Source organism: Somniosus microcephalus, chromosome 12 (assembly GCF_052327205.1).
Source record: "Somniosus microcephalus isolate GS21.2 chromosome 12, FLI_Smic_1.0, whole genome shotgun sequence".
Taxonomy (NCBI): domain Eukaryota; kingdom Metazoa; phylum Chordata; class Chondrichthyes; order Squaliformes; family Somniosidae; genus Somniosus; species Somniosus microcephalus.
Genome location: NC_140998.1, coordinates 188,141,115 through 188,168,053, shown reverse-complemented (window position 1 = coordinate 188,168,053; position 26,939 = coordinate 188,141,115). Strand labels below are relative to the sequence as shown.

Below are 26,939 nucleotides of genomic sequence, written 5' to 3'. Positions count from 1 at the left end.
TCAATATATTATCCATCCAATTACATAGGTTATAAGTATTAATGTTATTAGTACTATACATCCGTTAAGCAGGTCTTTCTCCCAAGCCTTCGCTCGTTCGTAGTAATAGTCTGTCTGCTCGATGGGAATCTGCCCAGGAGGTTTCTGTAACAATTACCACCGAACAGCATACGTTACTACTTTATCAAGGTCATGTACATTTCTTCCATTTCTTTCTTTTTTGTTTTTTTACAGGCGGCACATGCTGCTATTCCCATTCTGATCGCCAAAACCAATTGTACTATAACTAGTACGCGAGACGTAATGCTGTCCCATGGGTGGATGTTGACATTCATCCCCCAATCCCACAACTTCTTATACCATGGGACCTCCTGTAGTTCTACTTCTATGTCCCTTTCTAGTTTCCCAAGGTTCCTTTGCAACATTACGTATTGTTTCACCATTTTACTTAAGCCCTCTTTTATCTCTTGCAGATCCCCTTGCAGGCGGGGTATCGGAGCCCCCACCGGATCTTCACAATTGACCAATTCGTCCCTTAAACTATCTGTCACATTTAGTTTCATTTCCTCCCTTGAGTGTACATACACCAATCTGCTGTATCCAATTGTCACAGGGATCTTTGGTGTAAAGCAGAAGTTAGGCATTGTGATTACACATACAAGGTTATTATATTGGTACTCAGTCTCTGTGGTGGCTATACAATACTCCCCTTTGCCTCTATATCCCGAGCGGGTGTGATGGTGATCGACATGTGATAATTCCAACATGCACCCCTCTGTCTTATTATAGCTGCACTCATCCTTAGTGCCTTCTACCGGATGTGGGCATATCTTAAGCGTACCTTTCCCATGGCATCCGTTTAGGGAGACTCCTCTTATAGTATCATTCTTCCTGATGGCATAGGTATCAATTGGATAGTATCGGAGGTATGTCTCACCCCTCACTATGCCTATGTTTGTTACCTGGTACTGTGGGTATGGAGTCGTGTCTAGTCTTACCACTGGTATCATGAGTACCATGCCTATCATTGCTGTCACTTCTGCTTTGCATTTTTGTATCACTGGATATACTCTGGTCATCCCCTTGAGGGTACAGGCATTCAGAGGGCCTGGATTCTGGCTCAGGCCATAGAGCTGTGTGCTGTTAATCCAGTCTGGTACCTCACCTCGTTGTATCTGTGCCAGATTGTGTTTTAACTATCCGGTGGTCCATTGGCCATAGGCATGGCACAAGCCTCTCCCTACCCCATCTTTTGCCTGTTCCTCATCTCTATGGTTTAGTTTGTTGATAGTGCTAGCATGGTCTTCTATAACTTTGATTCCCTCGAGTAATGTCCTTATCGTATGTTTTCCCAACTCTGATTCTTGTTGAACCAAACCAGTTTCTTTCTCTAAAACCTGTTGTATTACCCTTTGTAATTGTTCCACACTACTCTGGACTCCTTGTATATCCAGGGCATTAATGAATGACGTCCCCGTATTTATTCCCGTGAGTACATCGTTTCCTAAGCCCCTCTTAATTCTTTGGTGGAATGCAGCATGTCCCCTGAAACTAGAAGCCCCTGTTGCATCAGCAGCTTGGTTAATTACATTCCTTATCATATATGCATACAACTCTCTAGTTTTAGTAAATCTTTCACAATATCCTGGCCATTGTAGCATGGTTAAGTTCATTAGTACCGGTACAATTTCGTGTCTCACATTATCATACAATTGTTCTCCCTCGGTAAATAACACCAGTCCATTTTCGGGCCCAGATGTCCATTTCGGACACCTTCGTTCTTCAGGTGTCATTGTGATTGGGGGTGATGTTGGTTCTTGGGTTACTCCTTGTGGTGTGATCCTTGTTGTTGTTGGTTGAGGTGTTGTAATGCTGTGTACAATAGTCCATCTTATGATATTGTCCGTGCAGCTCAGGACATATCCTCCCCCTACTTGACCCAACACCTGCCAGTGTCTATTACATCCTACCATATTGCTGGTATCAGTCATTCTACAGGGTCCACATGGTCGTTGATCCAAGTTCACCCAGATACCGTTACACCTATAACATTCTTTTCCTTGTTTTTCACACTCGTTACTGTGTGATATAATGAAGTTCCTCGTGGAGTCTCCACTAGGGGATCTTAACTTGCAGTCCATTTCTTTCAGCCCGTTTTTTGGGCTTATAAGTGTTGTCATCAGAGTAGTTATAATAATCCATCTCACTGGATCCACGTTTATCTGTAATTTAAACAGAGGTCTGGTCGTCTTCCGAGCTCTTTCCCCTAGAGGAGAGGGTAGAATGGGGGTCTTTAGTGTTAAATGGTTTTACCTGGGTCCAGTGCTTCCGTCGCATACCCGTCGGTTCCTGTAGACAAACACACGTATCACTTGTCATTAATCCAGTATATGGCCCCATCCAACGGGGTTCCATTCCCTTTCTTCCGATAACTTGCGTCATTACTTGTTGACCTATTCTGGGCAACTCGTCTGGTTTAAGTCCAGCATTCTGCCTTTCTAGATCTTTAATCTGTTGTTGATTCCTTACTTCTTTATTCAGTGCTTGTACCTCCTGATTTAGTTGTACTTAATCTATCTTGTACTGGTCCTGGTTCTCTCACCCCTCCAGCCAAATCCTCTGGTAGTCTCATAGCTCGTCCTGTCATTAGTTCGTAGGGGGTCAGTCCGGTCGTTCGTCCTGGGGTGGCTCGCAGCCTCATTAGTATGCTGGGTAATAATTCCGACCATCCCTTCCCTGTTTCTTGGATGGCTTTTGTCAGCGCGTTTTTCAGTGTCCGATTCATTCTTTCTACCATCCCCGAGCTCTGGGGGTGATATGGTATGTGATATTTTTGTGTTACGTGTAACAGCTTACAAGTTTCTCTCATTATTTTACCAGTGAAATGAGTGCCGTTGTCTGAGTCAATTTGCAGAGGCACTCCCCAACGGGGTATAATCTCGGTAGCCAATATTAGTGCAACTGTTTTTGCAGAGCAATCTTGGGTGGCAAAAGCTTCCACCCACCTGGTAAATTGGTCAATTATTACCAGGCAATATTTCTTCCCCCGGTCCTGCTGGTAAAGTCAATTTGTAAGTTTTCCCAGGGTCCTTGGGGCCTGGGTTGGTTTGCTACTCTAACTCTACATCTCTGTCCTACATTATTCTTAGCGCATATTATACAGCGGTGGCAATATTTCGCTACTTCCCGACCCATCTTTGGCCCCCACCAGTACTGTGTCAGTAGGTGCAACATGTTACTTCTGCCAGTATGTGTTACACCATGGTATAGCGCCATCAGTTGTTGTCTGCAACATTCCGGTGCCACCACCTGGTTATGTGGGCCCCATTTCCAGATTCCATCCTGTAGTCGAGCACCCGCTTGTCTCGATCTCTCTTTTTCCTCTTTACTAGTATTTTCTTGTACCTCCATTATATTCACTTCCTGTATCCCACTGACTGTCATGACCATATTTATTTCGTTTTTGAACACATCCTTTGGTTGCATTTCTTTCGCAGCTAATTTGGCAGCTAGATCTGCATACCTATTCCCTATAGGGGCCTGGTCCTGGGGTTCCTGTGAGTCCATATCCTCTATCTTTGTGTGGGCTTTTATTTTAATTACCGCTGCCTCTAAAGGTGCCTGTGCAGCCTTAACTAACCTTTCTATTAGTTTTCCATGTTTTACTATCTCTCCCGTAGAGGTCATGTACCCCCTTCTGGCCCATTGTGTCATATAATCATGCACCACTCCGAAGGCATAACGGCTGTCGGTATAAACATTTATCCGTTTGTTTTTTTGCTATTTCCAACGCTTTTATTAAAGCCACTAGTTCCGCTACCTGTGCTGACTTATCCCCATAAAGGGCTCCTTTTAACAGGGTCTTTCCTTCTTGATTTACTACTGCCCACCCGCTTCTGGGTTCTCCGTTGATATATTTTCGGGATCCATCTACATAGATTATCATATGGGGATTTTCTAGTGGGTCTTCCTTTACTCCACTACCTATTTCTTCCTCCATTTTCATCTGACAACTGTGCTCTTCTCCTTCCGTTAATATTCCCGTGGCTGGATTAACCCCGGTATGTTTTTGTATTATCACAGTTCCATCCCTGGGGTGTAATATAGTTTCCCATTTAGCTTTCCTGCTATCCGATATACTCCACAATTTTCCTGTGTTGAGTAGTTCCACTAATGTATGTTGAGTATGCAAAATTACCTTTCCCATCATCACTATTGGTTCGCTTACTCGCACCGCCCAGGTGGCGTAATCTATTGCAGCCACACATCGTGGCATCGCCTTCACTACTGGGTCTTTTTTTGCAGAGTAATACGCAACGGGTCTCTGTTTCCCTCCGTGATCTTGCATTACCACGGCTGAATCACTCTCATGATCTAAATCACAATATAGGTGGAAGGGTCGAGTGGGATCTGATAATCCTAGGGCAGGGGCTGTTATTAATTCCTGTTAAAGGGCCCTATATGCTTCCTCCTGCTCCGTCTCCCATTCTATCTTATCGGTGGCGGGTCTCCCCCCTTTAACTAACCGTTGAATCGGCTCTGCTTTCCCTGCAAAGTCTGATATAAAATTCCTGCAGTAATTAAATAGTCCCAACACTTTCCTCACTCCCCGGACGGTCACTGGCCTTGGCTTGTCTTTTATGGCTGCCTTTTGTTCCTGCGGGAGTGCCTTATACCCCTGGCTAATTTCGTGTCCTAGATACTTTACTTTGGACAGTCCAACCTGTGCCTTTTGGGTTCAATTTAAAGCCAGCTTTGTTAAATGTCTGGAGGGTGGCTAGTAATGCTCCCATGTGTCCTTTGGCATCCTCTGATGCAATCATTATGTCATCGACATATTGGAGTAGGGCGCTCTGGTACTTTGATAGGTCTAACTCGTCTAAGGTTTGACGCAGTACACGGTGGAATATATTTGGACTATTATGAAACCCCTGTGGGACCCTGGTCCATGTATATTGTCTATCCCTGACGGTAAAGGTGAATTTCCCTTGTGATTCCTCTGCCAATGGTATGGACCAGAACCTGTTCGCTATATCCAAGACTGTCAATATTTTAAGGGCTGGTTTCAGACCATTAAATATCTTATTCAATACGGTTTACACAAATTTACACCAACCAGAATTTCACCGTGGCCACAATGAAAGCCTGGTTTTAATAGGTTAATTAACCTCATAACTCCAATCCAATCCAGATCAATTTTTTTTAAACTAACCAGTATCACTTGGAAAAGAAAGAAACCATAGTCACATTAACAAGGAAACAATTACCCATGCCTTGTAAACATTCAAATTCATTTTCTTCCAGGCAAATTGGCAACTGTAACTTCAAGACTGAAGCTTATCTTTTGTAAAACAATTAACAAACGTAAAACAACACACGCTTGTCCATCCTTCAAGACAAGTCTTCAACGGGTTAAACAGCTTTTAGCTCTCTGTACCAAAGAGTGGGCGGAGCTAAAACACACTGGACATTTTTTTAAAGACAGGCTTTCAGACAAATGGAATACTGTAACTTCTTAAACATCCATAGTCAGGAAAACTTTCACACACTTTCTCACAAACTGAGATCCCAGTATTTTTTAAGGTTCCTTTCACTCAGCAATCTTGTGTTTTATTTGTTTTAGCACAGACGTTAATAACTTCTGTGTCGGTAAAACTTTAGGTTTCTCTTTGTAAATCCTCCCAATCAATCTCCTAACATTCCTTCCACTATGCACTGACCTTGTCTTCATTACAGCAGCACACTTGGTGCCTACCTTTTTTAACTGTTCCACTAACTCTTTTTCCCTCTCCCATGTGGCCCCAATCTTACACACATTTTTCAGGTGGCCCTGACAAAGAACCACTACAGTTTTCTCCTCCTTATTCTTGCTCTCCTTACTCCACCATTCTTTCTGTCGGTCGGGAACCCATTCAGGATCCCACCTTCCTTTCCCATTCTTTTTATTACCTTGTCATCATATCCCTTTTTTTTACCATCTTTGCCTTAACTTTCTCATACTTATCATGCACAAATTCATACGGCAAGTTACGTTACGCCATCCTGTTTGTCCGTCGATTTCTTTCCCAGGCATTTTCTAGCCGCTCGGGAATTTCCGTGAGGTTTTCTCACTTCCCCGGGGTCTTTTTACCCTGCCCCTATCAGAATTTCCGTTATCCGATACTATCGCATACAAATTCATACGGCAAGTTACCTTATGCCCTACTGTTGTCCGTCGATACCTATTGCATACAAATTCATACGGGAGTTTAGATCTTTTGGCGTCCTTTTTGTTCGCCATCCTTTTAGGGTGGATTTGCCAGTTTCCCCCCTCGTTTCCTACCTCCGGGACTCCCCTGGACCTTCAGGGACCTTTCCCTGCTTACGCGTTTTTAACTCCGCCTAGATTGGATTTTCCCTATATCCAATCCTATATAACCCGAGCTCCTCAACTTATTCAGACATTATCATTTCTATAATGTCCTAGCATGCACCCAAGTTGCTTTACTCATGTATCCCGACTCCGCCTCTGATTCGTTGGATCTCCGGCCCTGAGCTTCGATGCGAGGAGACAATGTCTCTACTCAGCCCATCCGGTAGATCCTGCCGACTACACCAAGTTGTAAGGGTAAACCGGGAGAGCTTCTTCTCCCCTAGACGGACCCTGTGATATAAAGGGTCGACGTCCGCCTTATTCCCAATCAATCACTCAGAGTCCGGAGGTGCGGTCAGTAAAACAACTTTATTCACAAGTCGACAGGGAAGACACCCATCCTGGGATGAATGCTCTCGATCGTTGAAAATCTCCTGCCTTATATACAGGTTTTGTTCTGAGTCGTGGCTATTGTTTGCAATTAGGTGCATTACACGTATACATTTCTTTCATCATACAGTTGGCTTCGGGTGCAAATTCTTGTGACCTGTGTGCATTGGTCTTGTGACCCCATACGTTATCTCTCAATACATTCCTCAGTCAGTGATTCACGGTTTGTGCACTTTGGCCACGACTACACCAGACTTTCCTTCTGGACATTGTTCATACCAATTCCTTATATGGTTGGAGATATGCTCTGTTCCTTAATCCCCTCATCTTAGCCCTTTTTTAACCCTTTCACAGCCTCTCTCCTGTGTGGATCCGCTGGTGTGTATGGAGGTCCCGACACTGTAAAACTGTCTCCACATTCAGTACATTTATACGGCCTCTCTCCTGTGTGGATCCGCTGGTGTGTATGGAGGTTCCCTGCCTGTGTGAAACTCTCTCCACATTCAGTACATTTATACGGCCTCTCTCCTGTGTGGATCCGATGGTGTCTCTGGAGGTTCCCTGCCTGTGTGAAACTCTCTCCACATTCAGTACATTTATACAGCCTCTCTCCTGTGTGGATCCACTAGTGTGTATGGAGGTTCCCTGCCTGTGTGAAACTCTCTCCCCATTCAGTACATTTATACGACCTCTCTTCTGTGTGGATCCACTGGTGTGTATGGAGGTTCCTTGCCTGTGTGAAACTGTCTCCACATTCAGTACATTTATACGGCCTCCTGTGTGGATCCGCTGGTGTGTATGGAGGTTCCCTGACACTGTGAAACTCTTTCCACATTCAGTGCATTTATACGGCCTCTCCTGTGTGGATCCGCTGGTGTGTATGGAGGTTCCCTGCCTGTGTGAGACTCTCCACATTCAGTACATTTATACGGCCTCACTCCTGTGTGGATCCACTGGTGTGTATGGAGGTTCACTGACACTGTAAAACTGTCTCCACATTCAGTACATTGAAACGGCCTCTCTCCTGTGTCGATCCACTTGTGTGTATGGAGGTTCCCTGCCTGTGTGAAACTGCCTCCACATTCAGTACATTTATACGGCCTCTCTCCTGTGTGGATCCGCTGGTGTCTCTGGAGGTTCCCTGCCTGTGTGAAACTCTTGCCACATTCAGTACATTTATACAGCCTCTCTCCTGTGTGGATCCGCTGGTGTCTCTGGAGGTTCCCTGCCTGTGTGAAACTCTCCACATTCAGTACATTTATACGGCCTCTCTCCTGTGTGGATCCACTGGTGTGTATGGAGGTTCCCTGCCTGTGTGAAACTCTCTCCCCATTCAGTACATTTATACGGCCTCTCGCCTGTGTGGATCCGCTGGTGTGTATGGAGGTTCCCTGACATTATGAAACTCTCTCCACATTCAGTACATTTATACGGCCTCTCTCCTGTGTGGATCCACTGGTGTGTATGGAGGTTCCCTGACACTAAAACTCTCTCCACATTCAGTACATTTATATGGCCTCTCTCCTGTGTGGATCCACTGGTCTGTATGGAGGTTCCCTGACACTGAAACTCTCTCCACATTCAGTACATTTATATGGCCTCTCTCCTGTGTGGATCTGCTGGTGTGTATGGAGCTTCCCTGCCTGTGTGAAACTCTCCACATTCAGTACATTTATACGGCCTCCTATGTGGATCCACTGGTGTGTATGGAGGTTCCCTGACTGTGTGAAACTCTCTCCACATTCAGTACATTTATACGGCCTCCTGTGTGGATCCACTGGTGTGTATGGAGGTTCCCTGCCTGTGTGAAACTGCCTCTACATTCAGTACATTTATACGGCCTCTCTCCTGTGTGGATCCACTGGTGTGTATGGAGGTTCCCTGACACTGTGAAACTCTTTCCACATTCAGTACATTTATACGGCCTCTCTCCTGTGTGGGTACGTTGCAGCAGGTGAAGATCCCCTGATTTTATAAATTCTCTCCTCTGGACAGATTGTGTGAATGATCCCTGCCCACTTTCGCGTTGTCAAAGATATTTTGTGCTGGGAGGCGAAGATTGTCCTGCTGAAATTTGTCCACAGGATTCAGGATGTCTTCTGATGTGCTTCTGAAGAAACTCTGCAGTGGTAAAAGCAACATTGCAATGAGGGCAAGGATGAGACTCATCTCGGTGCACTTGGTGAGCTGCTGGAGAAGGAAGAAAGAGAAATTGTCAGTGGAATGAAAGATCTAGAAGTTTCTTTTGGAAGTACAATTCGTGGTTATATCAATGTTAATGCAGGGGTTTTGGGGCGCTACCGGTGAATTTCGGCCGCGGGGCGCGACTCAATTTTCCCCCTTGGACTTTGCTTCCTATCGGTGAAAGCTTCCTCATTCTTTGAATGAAGCTCAATCGGCCAATCCAGTTTAAAAAAAAGTCCCTCTAAACCATCAGGCAAATCACTCTCGGGGACACTGTCATTTCTCAACTTTGCCCTTTCAGTTATGTCATCATCTTCTCCCCACACCCCTTCCCAAACCATGCTGACTCCCAACTTAATTCTGGCTGCACCGTCAATTCTTTGGAGATGGTCACTGCTTGCCATTCATAAGTTTGAATGCTAGCTGCCGCTTGTCAGCCCAAGCCTGGATGTTGTCCAGGTCCTGCTGTAGGCTGGTATAGGATGCTTGAATATCTTAGACAAGGAGCTGCTATTCCCTGTAATCAGGGCCATTAGTTTATGATTACTGAAAGTCCTATAATATTTCATGAGAAGATTCCAGAATTATTATCAATAGTTTGGGGATCATATTTGTGATTGTTTTTCCTCAATGATAAAGAACAATCGGTGCCTGTTTGTGGGCAAACACAGGCCTGCACTCCTGTCCCACCACTCTGACATGCTGCATTGCTCCACCAATCCCCTGGCCTACCAAGGCCCCTGTGTCATCACACCAAAATACCCAATAAATTATTCCTGCCCTGAGGAAATGGATAGGTTACTTTGCACATACACAGGTAATCATCGTCACAAAGTTCCCTTCCTTCCGTATAAACTTTTCTCTCTCTGTTTCTCAAACTGTATCTTCTGCTTTCAGTCTCGTTGGTGGTTTCCTCATTTGCTGACCCCAAGATCTTTCCAGTACAGACAACTGTGGAATAAATCAAAAAGATTATGAACAAAAATTGAACCAATTAATTGTAATATTCTTGCATGTAAGGTTTGTTTCTGGTTGCAGAGGATGCTGAAGATATTTACATAATAATGCAAGACACTGTTAATCTGATTTCAATGACTACGGTAGTGGTCACATTATCAACATAGAGCATCTCTTCCTCATTAAAACACCCTCAATTATTCAAAATAGAAATACTTTACTGAAATCCTTTATTCCAGGACAAATACCTTTACTGAATTCACTACGAGCTTCACTTTCACAAACCAAAGTACTCGTTTCTCTGTTGATCTTTTGAACTGAAACTGTCTCTTACAAAACTGAGGCAGTGTCTTCGGTGAAGCCCCTGAAAACTTCATCTTTATCCTCTTCTGAATGGGACACCATCTGTGATTGAGCTTTTTGGTCCTGAAATGTAGAATGTGATGGTAAAACTGTCCCTCACCACTCCTGAATTAAAGAATAGCTGCCTCAAGACTGCCTGTAATACTAAAGAGATTATACACAAGTCAAAGTGTTTGTCTATTTTTCCTGTTCATTAGTTGTTGTAGCATATTTAATAAACAAACCTACCCAACTACCCGTTGGATAAATGCTGTCGCTCCCCAGTGTAGTCCTGAGCCACACAGGTCAGAACGTTCCCATGTTTGATTCTGTACTCCTGTGTTCAATTTGGTGATCTCAGCAAATGCGGTAAAATTAATACAATTAACCTCAGCACCCTTTTGCAAGGAAGGGAATAAAATTAATCAGGATTTGCACTTCTGGAAAGGGTATGTGCGTGTATACGAAACCAGATTCGACTTTCTCTGACAATGAAGAGCCAAACACATGAAGAACAGCCATTTAGCAATTGCCAAAAGGGCTGCAAAATAAGCCAGCCCAGACTAGGAAACATATCTACTCATGAATCATGCCTTCAGGAAAATGGGACAGGAGCAGATTTGATGCATAGTTTTACTACTTCACCTTTGGTCTTCCCAAACTACGCGTGATCGCTAAAAGAGAGGTAATGTTTGACAATGCCTAAAAACTAACATATTCCGCCTGATGTACACAAGCAACTGGTAACAAATACCTTCATTCTGTGGAACATGGAGTTATGGAATCCATTATTAAGGAAGTGGTACAGGGCAATTAGAAAATCATAATATGATTGGGCAGAGTCAGCATGGTTTTCTGAAAGGGAAATAGTGTTTCACAAATCTATCCGAGTTTGTTGAGGATGTAACTGACAGGGTAGATAAAGGGGAACCAGTGGATGTAGTATATTAGGATTTTCAAAACGCTTTTGATAAGGTACCACAGAAAGGTTGTCCTAGAAGATAAGAGCTCATGGGGTTGGGGGTAAGGGTAAGGTTGGATAGAGGATTAGTTTAAAGGACAGAAAACAGTGAGTAGGAATAAATGGGTCATTTTCAGGTTGGCAGGCTGTTACTAATGGGGTGCCACCAGGATCAGTGCTGGGGCCTCTGCTATTTCCAATCTATATTAATGAGTTAGATTAAGGGACCGAGTGTAATGTATCCAGGTTTGCTGATGATACAAAGCTAGGTGAGAAAGTAAGTTGTGAGGATGACATGGCGGCCGGGATATTGCTTACCTCGGTGGGTCCGGGGTGGGCGATGTCAGTGGCTAGCTCCATCCCGCTCTGGAAAATGAATTTGCATTGATGGGGCTTGTTAAGCCTGCCCAGCATTTTTTTCGGACCAATTAGAGGAAGCGGGTCTAGTGACATCATTCATGAAGTGTCATCAGCCAGTTTCTTTAAAGGGACCATGGCCAACTTCCTTTTGACATTTGTGCTGTCAGTGTTCTACAGCATTGAAGTGCTGCAAACACTGACAATCACTGCACAGAGGGGCAGGGCTGCACCCAGGCTCTCCCATGTCTCCCTCCATATACTTATGGAGTCAGAGCATGCAGGGAGGTCCTCTTCCCTTCGGATGGGCGGAAGACAACTCCCCAGGAGAACAAAACAGCCTGGTTGCACATTGCACAGGAGGGCACAAGCAGGGATGTAGTCAGGAGGACCTGGGTGCTGTGGCACAAACATTTCAATGATCTCATTAGATCATGAAACGTTAGTACAAAGCCACTCTCAACTTCATCCCGCTGTACCTCTCAACACATCCCCATCACTCTGCCTTCCCTACCCTACTCCTGCACATCCTTACACCAACTTACCTTGCACCTCCACCCATCCCTCTCTATCTACATTATCACCTCCCCATCTCACTAGCCACCCCTCACACTCACCCTCATCTTAGTGCAATCATACTAACTAACAACTAACAACACACAAGGGTAGCCACTTGGGTGTTGCATCCAATGTTCATGTAAAGTTCCTGTTAATGTGCTGTCAAACATTGAAACATTTATTTTCAACACTTTCCGTTCTTGGACAGATTTGTGTGCATCTTTGGAAGTGTCTCAGTGAGTTCCAGTGAATAATGGGACATAACAGTCACCAAAATGAAGTTGGATCTTTCTGCAGCCCTGTCTCACTGGATATGTTGCCCCTCAAACCTAGTTCCCAACATGAGAAATGCAACTCTTGACTATAACCACTGGAAGATCTAGGAACCTTCAGATGTTAGTATTGCAATTCTTGATTACAACGACAGGAAGAGGAACCTTGAGATGTTAGTACAGCAGCAGTGACCAAGGGGTTTTGTCTTCATGAACCAGCTAGATCCATATTATGGAGCCTCATGGGCAACATATAAAATTTATGTCCATGTTTTGATTAATTTGCAGATATTTGAAGCTGCTGATATTCACAGCTTTTGGGATGCTGGTGGAGGATTTATCCACCAACAGCACTAAAAGGCCTTTCCAAATCTCCTGGCTGTGAATTTCAAGGACAAGTAAGCAACCTGGAGAACTGTGCACAGCTTGGGTCTCCTTATCTGAGGAAGGACATTCTTGCCTTAGAGGCGGTGCAACGAAGGTTCACTAGATTGATCCCTGGGATGAGAGGGTTGTCCTATGAGGAAAGATTGAGGAGAATGGGCCGATACTCTGGAGTTTAGAAGAATGAGAGGTGATCTCATTGAAACATATAAGATTCTGAGGGGGATTGACAGGGTAAGTGCTGAGAGATTGTTTTCCGTGGCTGGAGATTCTAGAACTAAGGGGGCATAGTCTCAGGATAAGAGGTCGGCCACTTAAGACTGAGATGAGGAATTTCTTCACTAAGAGGTTTGTGAATCTTTGGAATTCTCTGCCCCAAAGGGCTGTGGATGCTCAGTCGTTGAGTATATTCAAGGCTGAGATAGACCTTTGGACTCTAGGGGACTCAAGGGATATGGGGCCCGGGCGGGAGAGTGGAGATGAGCCAAAAATCAGCCATGATCTTATTGAATGGCGGAGCAGGCTCGAAGGGCCATATGGCCGACTCCTGCTCCTAATTCTTATCTTCTTATGTAAGAAATATAAATACAAATAGAACCAAGTTGCCAGGGACCATGGGGCGCAAATTGGGAAGTCATGTAGCAAAATTAAAAAGAAAAATTGTTTTCTAGAAATGTGAGATAAAGACAGAAAATGCTGGGAGTGTGTAGCAGCTCAATTCGTGTCTGAAGGAGAAAGACTGGTTAATGTTTGGGTGGGAACCTGTATCAATATATCCTTCAGATGCTGACAGGCCTGCTGTGAATAGCAGTTTGTTTCCATCTCGATTTATTAGTTTGATAAGAATTTCTGTTCACTTTGAATTACCTTTCTGGTATTCTCGTTCTTAGTCTTCTTGGTATCTTCATTCTTAAAGAGAGGCTTAAAGAATCTCACCTCTTGGAAAGAAAGTAAGACATCAGTGTGATTGAGATAATCTCAGATTTCAGTTTGTTTATGTTAACAACAATGATTCTAAAAATATCTCGTTTATTTAGGCTCCAAAAAAATCAATACATTATGCAGATAAAATTGGAAAAGAAAACTTACACAAGTATAAGGGAAAATGTGATCAGACAATTTACTTAAATCTCCAGCTCTCCAGAACTTCAAAGTAACTGCCTCCTGACAAAAATATGTACTAGTTGCTGGACAAACTGGTTATAATCAGGGTGTTAAAAAAGCACATTTAATACTTTAACAAAGAAAACACATTCAATTTACTTGGTGGGTTTTTCACAAGAAGTTTAGGCGTCCAATCCTCATCCGAGTCACTAGAAACATACACACGGGGTTGGTGCCCACTGCTAGGTCTTGATATGAACGCTGGATCTGGTACATTCAATCCTGTGAAAATTAAAATATTCCAATCATCCACAGTTGATAATTGCCTGTATTTAATTTGACTTAACTTACTAACGTAAGGCATCTGTTGAATCGAACCATTTTAGAATAATATCAGGTAAGAGCAGCACAGAGGCTTTCCTTTCATCAATGGCATCTGGATTTAAATCCAGCCCAGACTGATCAGACGAAAAGGAGCTTTTATGTTATGTTGGGGAGCTGGGAGCACAGCACTCAGGCCCATGCCCTCTAAGAGTCCTGTTCTCCCAGATTTTTATGCCACTGATCCCTATTGGACCCATTGGAGAGTCCAAAGGAAGGAGATGTACATTTGTGACAGCTGACGGTCACTCACAGTACCGAGGGAAAGGAAGGTCCTTGATGGCATCTGAGATGTAGAGCTTTCCTCCCTTATTCCAATATTTACTGTTTTTATCCTTCATTTAGTTTTAATGACAATCATTTAGTAGTTTTGTACAAAAAGTGGGGGAAAAGCCGCACAGGTACAACAGGAGGCGTTCTGATAGTCAGGTGAGATCAGGATCAGCTGCGCTGTCCCCATATCACAAGCTTACATACAGTCAGACAGGATTTTTTCAAGGCAAGTAAATTAATATTCAGTGAATCACAGGTTGGGGGTGTTGCATTTCCTGATATGTGTTCCTAATCTGTGCCAGCAGCGGTGAAATGGAAAATCCCAACCAAAATATCTAACCACATACGAGGAGAACATCCACTTGGGTGTAATATTGGAAGAATTGTATGGCAGTACGAATCAGAGTGTTCAGGAGAGGAAGGGATAAATGTTGAAAGCAAGAAAATAATTTATCTTGTACAAACCTATTGCAAGCATGGTTTCATAGTTCTGCTGCACTTTCTTATAACGGATGTCGACCCATTCACTTAGCTCTGCCCAATCGTCTTTGGAAAGATAAACGGCAATGTCTTTCAGCTTCTCTAGAATCTGGAGACATAAAATGAATGTAATTTCTGATACATCTAGGCATTTTATCTGTAATCTTCACAAACTACAATTGTAAGATTAGCTACCCTGTCAGATCTGCCAATCTTTAAAAGAATATCCTCCACACCACTTGAATGGGCCGGCACAGCCAGCCTTTATTGGAAGCCATCAATATCGTGGCAGCATGGTGTTGAAATGTCTTGAAGGAAAGTTGTCTCAAGACCTTCTACAATCAGTGTTTTTTTTTTTTTTTTTTCTTCTTTTTTTCTTTTCTTTTTCTTTTTTTTTCTTTTTTTTTCCTTTTTCTTTTTTTTCTTTTTTTTTTTCTTTTTTTTTTTCTTTTTTTTTTCTTTTTTTTTTTCTTTTTTTTAAAAGTTCCCTCTACACTGTCCCATCAAACACTCCCAGGGCAGGTACAGCACAGGTTAGATACAGAGGAAAGCTCCCTCTACACTGTCCCATCAAACACTCCCAGGGCAGGTACAGCACGGGGTTAGATACAGAGTAAAGCTCCCTCTACACTGTCCCTTCAAACTGTCCCAGGGCAGGTACAGCACGGTTAGATACAGAGTAAAGCTCCCTCTACACTGCCCCATCAAATACTCCCAGGGCAGGTACAGCACGGGTTAGATATAGAGTAAAGCTCCCTCTACACTGTCCCATCAAATACTCCCAGGGCAGGTTCAGCACGGGTTAGATACAAAGTAAAACTCCCTCGACACTGTCCCATCAAACACTTCCAGGGCAGGTACAGCACGGGGTAGATACAGAGTATTGCTCCCTCTACACTGTCCCATCAAATACTCCCAGGGCAGGTACAGCACGGGTTAGATACAGAGTAAAACTCCCTCAACACTGTCTCTTCAAACAATCCCAGGGCAGGTACAGCACGGGTTAGATACAGAGTAAAGCTCCCTCTACACTGTCCCATCAAACACTCCCAGGGCAGGTACAGCACGGGTTAGATATAGAGTATAGCTCCCTCTACCCCATTAAACACTCCCAGGGCAGGTACAGCATGTGTTAGATACAGAGTAAAGCTTCCTCTACACTGTCCCATCAAACACTCCCAGGGCAGGTACAGCACGGGGTAGGTACAGAGTAAAGCTCCCTCTACACTGTCCCATCAAACACTCCCAGGGCAGGTACAGCACGGGTTAGATACAGACACTGACATCCCAGTGATGGGCCGTAACCAGGGGCAGGGCCCTGTCTCCAGCTGACATCACACGGGAGCCAGGGGCCAATCACACAGCAGCAAGGAGCGATGTCACAAAGTGGCCAGAGCCCCTCCCACTCGAGGTGTCACAGGGTCACATTGACCAGGCTCTGCTCCTGGTGTGCAGTATCACTGGGCATGAACACAGGGTATACAATCAGTCCCGTCTCCAGGAATGAACCGGGATCCTGCCCTACATCTCTCCCGAGTTTTATTTCCATCGGTGTAAAATGAGTGGCTGATTCACAATCTCCTGGTTTGTACCATAGCACCTACAATAAGTCAAATTCTACCCCAGTGTTTCTTTTCCTCGCTACGTATCTGCTCCCTCACAGTCTCTGCCTCTCTCTCTCTCCGCAGTGAGGGATATGTCTGGGGCTGGGATCATACTGTGCGGAAATGATCAGAATATCAGTTAGCCTCTCTTCCCGCTCCCACATTGTTACCTCTGGTGTCCCCCAAGGATCTATCCTTGGCCCCCTTCTATTTCTCATCTACATGTTGCCCCTTGGCTGTTACGTCCGTGAATATTTGAGACACGGACAGCAGGAGTGAACAAACTAAGCCTTTACTGGTGGAAGTCAATAGTGAAACTAAAAACACAGAGGCTCACTAGCGCCTTTTATACAGGGGTGGTCACTGCCGGTACTGCAGTCCGAGACCAGTTATTCTCTTAAAGGTACATACACAACAATTCCTCCCCTTTTAGATAAACAGTACATAACATTCATTTAACAACTAAATGATAACTAATTACAATCACAATTACTGTTGCTAGATACATTGGTTAAGTTTAAGCAATTATAAGTTCAGTCTTTGAGGAGGCTTCCTGATTCTGTCTGGATAACGCCTCTTTGGGGTATCAGGTTCTTCTGGCAATGTTGAGTTGGGATCAATGTCGTTGTTTGGTTCATCTGCTTCCAATATTACCGGTTCTGCGGTAGCTGCAATTGGAATGTCGATTTCATTACCAGGTGTATCAGATCGTGGTGTGGAGTTGACGTTTTCCAGTGACTCTAGAATCTGGTCAGCATGGTGTCTTACAATGCTCTCCCCAACGTCCACGGTATACATGAGAGGTCCTTGTCGTGTACAAATCGTTCCTGGCTGCCATTTCTCAGTGCGGTAGTCCCGGGCCAAAACTGGTTGACCTATCTTGAAACTCCTGGTCGGCCTTTCATTCATATTCTGAAACTGCCTGTTCTCCACATCTCTTCGGACGTTTGGCTTAACCAAATCCAAGCGGCATCGTAGTCTTCGATTGAAGAACATCATGGCTGGAGTTTGGTTGGTAACCGCATGTGTCGCATTCCGGTAGGCAAACAAGAAGTTGTCCACCTTGTGTTGTAGGGGTATATCTTCATTACACATTGCCTTGATAGCCTTCTTGAATGTTTAGACAAACCTCTCAGCCAATCCATTAGTGGCTGGATGATATGGGGCAGATGTGTAATGCTTAACACCATTGTTCTTTAAGAACCTCCGGAACTCTTCAGACACAAACTGTGGTCCATTGTCAGAGCAAATCTGTTCAGGCAGCCCATTCCTGGCGAAAATGGTTCGTAAAACTGTGATAGTTTTTTCCGTGGTGGTTGAGGACATTTTTATTACCTCTGGCCACTTTGAATGTGCATCCACCGCAATTAAAAACATCGAGTCCATGAAGGGACCAGCAAAATCAATGTGCACCCTTTGCCATGGAGATGAGGGCCACTCCCATGGATGCAGAGGAGCTTGTGGTGGGGCGTTTTGGACCTTCTGGCATCCTGCACAGCTCTTGGTCATCTCTTCGATTTCTCTATCAATTCCCGGCCACCACACAAACGCTCTGGCTAAGTTCTTCATTTTTACCCCACCCAGATGACCCTCATGAAGCTCATTGAGCACTCTATCCATCAACTTAGGTGGAATTACTACTCTGGATCCACACATCAAGGTTCCTCTGCACACTGACAGCTGTTCTCTTCTCGGCGAGAGTGCTGGCAGCAGTGGTTCGTCATGTGCTGGCCATCCCTTCACCGTTAAATCATAGACCCGTGATAGTGTCGGGTCATTCCGTGTTTCCTTTTCTATGTTTGCATTCGTCACAGGGAGACATTCGACTATGGTCGAGTGGAATAACTCCATTGGATCCACTGCAAGGTCTTCTTCTTCCACTGTCGGCAACGGTAGACGTGACAATCCATCAGCATTTCCACGCTGTTTAGTTCCTTTGTACTCGATGTCATATTGGTGTGCCCCTAGGAAAAGGGACCATCTCTGCAGCCGTTGTGCTGTCATTATCGGTACGCCCTTCTGAGGGTTGAAAATGGAGACAAGAGGTTGATGATCGGTTAGTAGAGTAAATTTTTGACCGTGCAGGTAGTGATTGAACTTCTTCACCCCCCACACTAGGCTGAAGGCCTCTCTGTCAATCTGGGCGTAGTTACGCTCGGCAGAAGTTAACGAGCGTGACGCAAAAGCTATCGGCCTCTCTAAACCATCAAGGAATTTATGTGACAGTACCGCCCCAATGCCGTAGGGAGATGCATCACACGCCAGCCTGATTGGCAGTGCTGGGTTGTAGTGAGCCAATACTTCCCTTGAAGTGATTAAGTCCTTACTCTTCTGAAAAGCACGCTTACAATCATCGCTCGATTTCCATGCTACCCCCGTTCATAGCAGGGCGTTCAGTGGGTGCAGAATTGTCGACAAATTCGGCAAAAACTTATGATAGTAATTCACCAATCCGAGGAATGACCTCAGTTGCGACACATTTTCAGGCGCTGGAGCCTTAACAACCGCTTCAATTTTGTCAGGGGACTTATGTAACCCCTCTTCATCAATCACGTGGCCACAATACGATATCTGTTTCTTAAAAAATTTGCACTTGGGGCGGTTGGCTCGCAGCCCATGTTCCCGTAGTCTAGTGAGCACCTGTTCTAGGTTGTTAAGGTGTTCACTGTCATCTTCACCTGTTACAAGGATGTCGTCCAAGTAACACTGAGTCCCCGGAGTCCCTTGCAGGACTTGTTCCATCGGTCTTTGCCATATCGCCGGAGCCGATGCTACTCCGAATACCAATCGATGATACTGGTAAAGACCTTTGTGAGTGTTTATCGTGAGATACTTCCTAGAGGACTCTTCAACCTCCATCTGCAAATATGCTTGTGCTAGGTCAATTTTTGTAAAACGCTTCCCTCCAGACAGCGAGGCGAAGATGTCTTCTATCCTTGGAAGAGGATATTGTACTGTGTGAAGGACAGGGTTCACCGTCACCTTGAAATCCCCACAGATGCGAATCTTCCTTGGCTCCCCGGACTTATTGCTTAACGTTTTCTTCATGACAGGAACGATGGGTGTCGCCCACTCGCTCCAGTCGACCTTAGACAACACGCCCGCCTTCTCCAGATTCTCCAGCTCTGCCTCGAGGGCTGGGCAAATTGCATATGGTACCAGTCTTGCTTTGAAAAACTTGGGAACTGCATTCTCTTCTATTTTTATCGAGGCGGTTACGCCTTTAAGCGTGCCCAGTTCCTGTTGAAATACCTCTTTGGCGTTAGCTAAGATTGTTGACAATCGTCCAGGAGTGACGTCTTCAACTTTTTTACCGTCCACCGTCATTGCATGAATGGAGTGCCAATCTAAGTTTATCTTCCTGATCCATTCCCGTCCCAATAATGGTGGTTCACCATTTTGCAGTATGTAGAGATATAATTTCCGTATTTTCTTGCCGTTGTATTCGACAGGCACCCTTATTTTTCCTCTGGGGTATACTTTTTGCCCCGTATACGTCGTCAAGACGATGGATGTCTCTCTCAAGGGTATGTGTGAAAATAGCCGCTCGTAGTCTCATCGATTCATGACGGTTAGCGCTGATCCTGTATCCAATTCCATTTTAACTTGGGACCCTGCTATCGTGAGGGTGACCCAAATGGTTCGGTGATCCTCTTTTGCGATTACATTGTGAAGTTTGAGACAGCTTAGTCTCCTGTTCCCGGATTCACTATCGCTCATCTGGTCTTCGGAACTACTGTCCGTCATCTTTTGTACTTTCTTGTACGGTTCCTTAGTAGCCTTTTTGTTGTCGCTGGTCTTCTTCCCAGACCTGCAAACTCGTGCAATGTGTCCCATCTTCCCGCACTGCCTGTATATTTTGTCTTTGGACCAGCAGTCCTTCTGGTCATGGTTAGTTCTGCCGCAGCGATAACATTTTGCAAATCCCCGTGTCATTTCGTGGGTGCCGTATTCCTGTGGTTTTTGTTGAATTTCTGCAGCTCCCCTGGCTGCTGCTTCATACGATACTGCCACGCTGAAAGCCTTATCTAGCGTCAGCTCTTTCTCTGAGAGTAACTTCTTCTGTGTTCCTTCACTCAGGAGTCCACAGACAAATTTGTTCCGTAGGGTATCTGCCAGTCCTGCTCCGAACTGGCAGTGCTTTGATAGCTTGCATAGTTCCGTAAGATACTCAGCATTGCTCTCATCTTTGTGTTGAGTTCTCCTGTGGAATTTAAATCTTTCTGCTATCAACAGCGGTGCAGGGTTTAAGTGTTCCTGTTGGACAGCAACAATTTCATTAAAACTCTTCGCCTTCGGTTTGGCTGGAGTAATCAGGTCCCGCAATAGGCCGTACGTTCTAGCGCCCATTAAGTTTAGCAATATCGATGCCTTTTTCCCCTCCGCTATTTCGTTTGCCTCGAAATATACCTCGACTCTTTCCACATACGTGGTCCAGTCCTCTATTGTATTATCAAAAGCAGTGATACAGCCAGTCTTCGGCATCTTGCAAATCTAAAATGGTGCCTCCCGCGCTTTGCCTTCTTCCCCGATTTAACAAAATGGCGCCTCCCGCGCTTTGCCTTCTTCCCCGCTGTTGTTAGCGCTGCTTTCCACGGTTTCTTGCGCGTTTAATATTGATTTTTTTTCTTTTATTATTTTCCCGTCGTGGAGCGGACCCTCTGGGACACTTCCCTCCCTCTTCTTAGGTCCGAACGCTGCCCGGCTTCGAAGCACCGGCCGCGCCCTGTGTGCTCCACCCTCTCTCTCTCTCTTTGCTTCCCGACTCGCTGCCCGGCCCCGTTGAAAAGCCACCCGATCGAGCTCTAGCCCGCCGCAGCCCAGGAAGGATCAGTGCACTACCTGCCACCAGCCCGATTAGCTGGGAAACCACAGACCGAGGAACCAAGCCTGGCTCTGGACAGTCTCTCCTGCAAGTTTTCAATCCGACGATTTGGAGGGCGGTTGCCCACGGTCGACGCCCGTTTCTCGAGTTTCTTTGGATTTTATTTTTTTTTTTTTTTCCTTTCTTCTGGCTTTGACCTTCAATAACGTCGTCTGAGGTGCTGCCGAGTTGCAGGTAAGTTCGTTTTTTACTCGTCGCCAGTGTTACGTCCGTGAATAATTGAGACACGGACAGCAGGAGTGAACAAACTAAGTCTTTACTGGTGGAAGTCAATAGTGAAACTAAAAACACAGAGGCTCACTAGCGCCTTTTATACAGGGGTGGTCACTGCCGGTACTGCAGTTCGAGACCAGTTATTCTCTTAAAGGTACATACACAACATTGGCGACATCTTCCAAAAACACAGCGTCAGTTTCCACATGTACGCTGACGACACCCAGCTCCAGCTCACTACCTTTTCCCTCGACTCCTCCACGGCGTCTAAACTGTCAGACTGCTTGACCAACATGAGCAAAAGTTTCTCCAATTAAATATTGGGAAGGCCGAAGCCATTGCTTTTGGTCCCCGCCACCAACTCTGTTCCCTCGTCACTGACTCCATCCCTCTCCCTAACATCTGTCTGAGGCTGAACCATACTGTTCACAACCTTGGTGTCATATTTCACCCTGAAATGAGCTTCCGACCACATATCCGCAGCGTAACAAAGACCACCTACTTCCACCTCCGTAACAACGCCCGTCTCCGCCCTTGCCTCATCTCATCCGCTGCTGAAACCCTCACCCATGCCTTTGTTACTTCTAGACTTGACTATTCCTGGCTGGCCTCCCACATTCCACCCTATGTAAACTGGAGGTCATCCAAAACTCGGCTGCCCGTGTCCTAACTCGTACCAAGTCCCGTTCGCCCATCTCCCCTGTGCTCGCTGACCTACACCGGCTCCCGGTTAAGCAGCACCTCGATTTCAAAATTCTCATCCTTGTTTTCAAACCCCTCCATGGCCTCGCCCCTTCCTATCTCTAATCTCCTTCAGCCCACAACTCCGCCACCCCCACCCCCCCGAGATATCTGCGCTCCTCTAATTCTGCCCTCTTGTGCATCCCTGATTATAATCGCTCAGCCATTGGTGGCCGTGCCTTCTGTTACCCAGGCCCTCAGCTCTGGAATTCCCTGCCTAAACCTCTCTGCCTCGCTACCTCTCTTTCCTCCTTGAAGCCGCTCATTAAAACCTCCCACTTTGACCAAGCTTTTAGTGGCCTGTCCTAATTTATCCTTATGTGGCTCGGTGTCAAAATTGTTTGTTTTAAAATACTCCTGTGAACCGCCTTGGGACATTTTCCTACGTTAAAGGCGCTATTTAAATACAAGTTATTGTTGTTGCACATCTCTGGCTCTATAGAATCATAGACTGGTTACAGCACAGAAGGAGGCCTTATGGCCCGTCGAGCCCGTGCCAGCTCTGTGCAAGAGCGCTTCAGCAAGTCCCACTACCAGACCCTGTCCCCAGAGCCCTGCAATTCTTTTTTCCTTCAGGCACTTATCCAATTCTCTTTTGATAAACCCCACACCCTCACTGTAACACTGATATACCCCACACCCCTCACTGTAACACTGATATACCCCACACCCCTCACTGTAACACTGATATACCCCACACCCATCACTGTAACACTGATATACCCCACACCCCTCACTGTAACACTGATATACCCCACACCCCTCACTGTAACACTGATATACCCCACACCCCTCACTGTAACACTGATATACCCTACCCCTCACTGTAACACTGATATACCCCACACCCCTCACTGTAACACTGATATACCCCACACCCCTCACTGTAACACTGATATACCCCACACCCCTCACTGTAACACTCCTATATACCCCACACCCCCTCACTGTAACACTGATATACCCCACACCCCTCACTGTAACACTGATATACCCCACACCCCTCGCTGTAACACTGATATACCCCACACCCCTCGCTGTAACACTGATATACCCCACACCCCTCACTGTAACACTGATATACCCCACACCCCTCACTGTAACACTGATATACCCCACACCCCTCACTGTAACACTGATATACCCCACACCCCTCACTGTAACACACCGATATACCCCACACCCCTCACTGTAACACTGATATACCCCACACCCCTCACTGTAACACTGATATACCCCACACCCCTCACTGGAACCCTCCGATATACCCCATACCCCTCACTGTAACACTCCGATATACCCCACACCCCTCACTGTAACACTGATATACCCCACACCCCTCACTGTAACACTGACATACCACTCACCCCTCACTGTGACACTGAAAAACCCCACACCCCTCACAGTAACACTCCGATATACCCCACACCCCTCACTGTAACACCGATACACCCCACACCCCTCACTGGAACACTGATATATTTCACACCGCTCACTGTAACACTGATATACCCCACACCCCTCACTGTAACACTGATATATTTCACATCCTTCACTGTAACACTGATATACCGCACACCCCTCACTGTAACACTGATATACCCCACACCCCTCACTGTAACACTCTGATATACCCCACACCCCTCACTGTAACACTGATATACCCCACACCCCTCACTGTAACACTCCGATATACCCCACACCCCTCACTGTAACACTGATATAACCCACACCCCTCACTGTAACGCTCCGCTATACTCCACACCCCTCACAGTAACACTGGTATACCCCACACCCCTCACTGTAACACTCTGATATACCCCACACCCCTCACTGTAACACTCCGATAAACCCCACACCCCTCACAGTAACACACCGATATACCCCACACCCCTCACTGTAACACTGATATACCCCACAACCCTCACTGTAACACTGGGGCACTGGCACCAGTACTGGGACAGGAGGGAGCTGTTCCGTTGGGATGGGCTTCACTTGGCCAGTGCTGGGACTAGAGTCCTGGTGGATCATATAACTAGGGCTGTAGAGAGGGCTTTAAACTAACTAGTTGGGGGGAGCTTCCTAGAGAACAAATAATAAAAATGGCAACAGAGAAGGTCAAAGACTTAGGTAGCAGTGGGGAAATTAAAAACCAGAGCGTGTCAGGAAGGGGCAGAAGGTGTGGAGTAAAAGGTAAAGTAATAAAAAGGGCAAAAGCAGGAACTAAGTATCACAAAACATATTTGAAAGTTCTCTATCTGAATGCACGTAGCATTCGTAACAAAATAGACGAGTTAAAGGCACAAATAGCTACATATGGGTATGATCTTGTGGCCATTACAGAAACACGGCTACAGGGTGACAATGCCTGGGAATTAAACATACCAGGTTATTTAACGGTCAGGAAGGACAGGCAGGAAGGAAGGGGAGGTGGGGTGGCTATGCTAATAAAGGAAGGAATCACTGTAATACAGAGAAATGATATTGGGTCAAAAGATCAGGATAATGAAACAGTTTGGGTGGAGATAAGGAATAATAAGGGGAAATAAACACTAGTGGGCGTAGTATATAGGCCTCCGAACAGTCGCAACTCGGTTGGACGGAGTATCAATCAGGAAATAGTTGAGGCTTGTAATAAGGGAACATCTATAATTATGGGGGATTTTAACTATCATATAAATTGGATGAATCAAATTGGGCAGGGCTGCCTTGAGGATGAGTTCATTGAGTGTATTAGGGATGGGTTTCTTGAGCAGTATGTAACTGAACCAACCAGGGGGCAAGCAACCTTAGATCTGGTCCTGTGTAACGAGACAGGATTAATTAAAAATGTCCTAGTAAAGGATCCCCTTGGAATGAGTGACCATAACATGGTTGAATTCCATATTCAGTTAGAGGGTGAGGAGGTTGTATCTCAAACAAGCGTGCTAAGCTTGAATAAAGGAGACTATGAAGGTATGAGAGCGGAATTGAGTAAAGTGGATTGGGAAAATAGGCTAAAGGATAAGACGATACATGATCAGTGGTGTACATTTAAGGAGTTATTTTACAACTTCCAAAAAAAGTATATTCCACTGAGAAAAAAAGGGTGTAAAAGAAAAGACAGCCATCCGTGGCTAAGTAAAGAAATTAAGAAAAAGGGTGGCTAAAGTAAATGTTGGTCCCTTAGAGGATGAGACCGGGAAATTAATGGTGGGAAATATGGAGATGGCAAAAACACTGAATGAATATTTTGTATCAGTCTTTACAGTAGAGGACACCAAGAATATCCCAACACTTGACAAGCAGGGGGCTATAGGGGGGGAGGAGATAAACACGATCAAAATCACTAAGGAAGTGGTACTCGGTAAAATAATGGGACTCAACGCGGATAAATCACCTGGACCTGATGGCTTACATCCTAGGGTCTTGAGGGAAGTGGCGGTAGGGATTGTGGATGCATTGGTAATAATCTTCCAAAACTCCCTGGACTCAGCAAAGGTCCCGGCAGACTGGAAAACTGCTAATGTAACACCCTTATTTAAAAAGGGCAGCAGACAGAAGGTAGGTAAAATTTTGGAGTCCATTATTAAGGAGACAGTAACAGGACATTTGGATAATCATAATTTAATAAGACAAAGTCAGCATGGCTTTATGAAGGGGAAGTCATGTTTGACAAATTTGCTGGAGTTCTTTGAGGAAGTAACATATAGGGTGGATAAAGGTGAACCAGTGGACGTAGTGTATTTAGACTTCCAAAAGGCATTTGACAAGGTGCCGCACAAAAGATTATTGCTTAAGATAAAAAATCACGGGATTGGGGGTAATATTCTGGCATGGATAGAGGATTGGCTATCTAACAGAAGGCAGAGAGTTGGGATAAATGGTTCATTCTCAGACTGGCAATCAGTAACCAGTGGTGTTCCGCAGGGGTCAGTGCTGGGTCCCCAACTCTTTACAATCTATATTAACGATTTGGAGGAGGGGACCGAGTGTAACACATCAAAGTTTGCAGATGATACTAAGATGGGAGGGAAAGTAGTGAGTGAGGAGGACATAAAAAACCTGCAAGGGGACATAGACAGGCTAAGTAAGTGGGCAGAGATTTGGCAGATGGAATACAGCACGGTGGCATAGTGGTTAGCACTGTTGCCTCACAGCGCCAGAGACCCGGGTTCGAATCCGGCCTTGGGCGACTGTCTGTGTGGAGTTTGCACATTCTCCCCGTGTTTGCGTGGGTTTTCTCCGGGTGCTCCGGTTTCCTCCCACAGTCCAAAGATGTGCGGGTTAGGTTGATTGGCTATGATAAATTGACCCTTAGTGTTAGGGGGATTAAATACGTGGGGTTACAGGGATAGGGTGGGATATGTGTTGGTGTAGGGGTTACGGGGATCGGGTGGGATATGTGTCGGTGCAGGCTCGATGGGCCGAAATGGCCTCTATCTGCACTGTGGGGTTTCTGTGATTCTGTGATTCTGAATACTGGAAAGTGTGAGGATATGCACTTTGGCAGGAAAAATCG

At 45.3% G+C, this 26,939-nt stretch overlaps 1 pseudogene; it reads right to left on the bottom strand.

The window, feature by feature from the left end:
* Positions 1–21,992, bottom strand: LOC147109773 (uncharacterized; annotated as a pseudogene).
* Between the last annotated feature and the right edge of the window lie 4,947 nt (positions 21,993–26,939).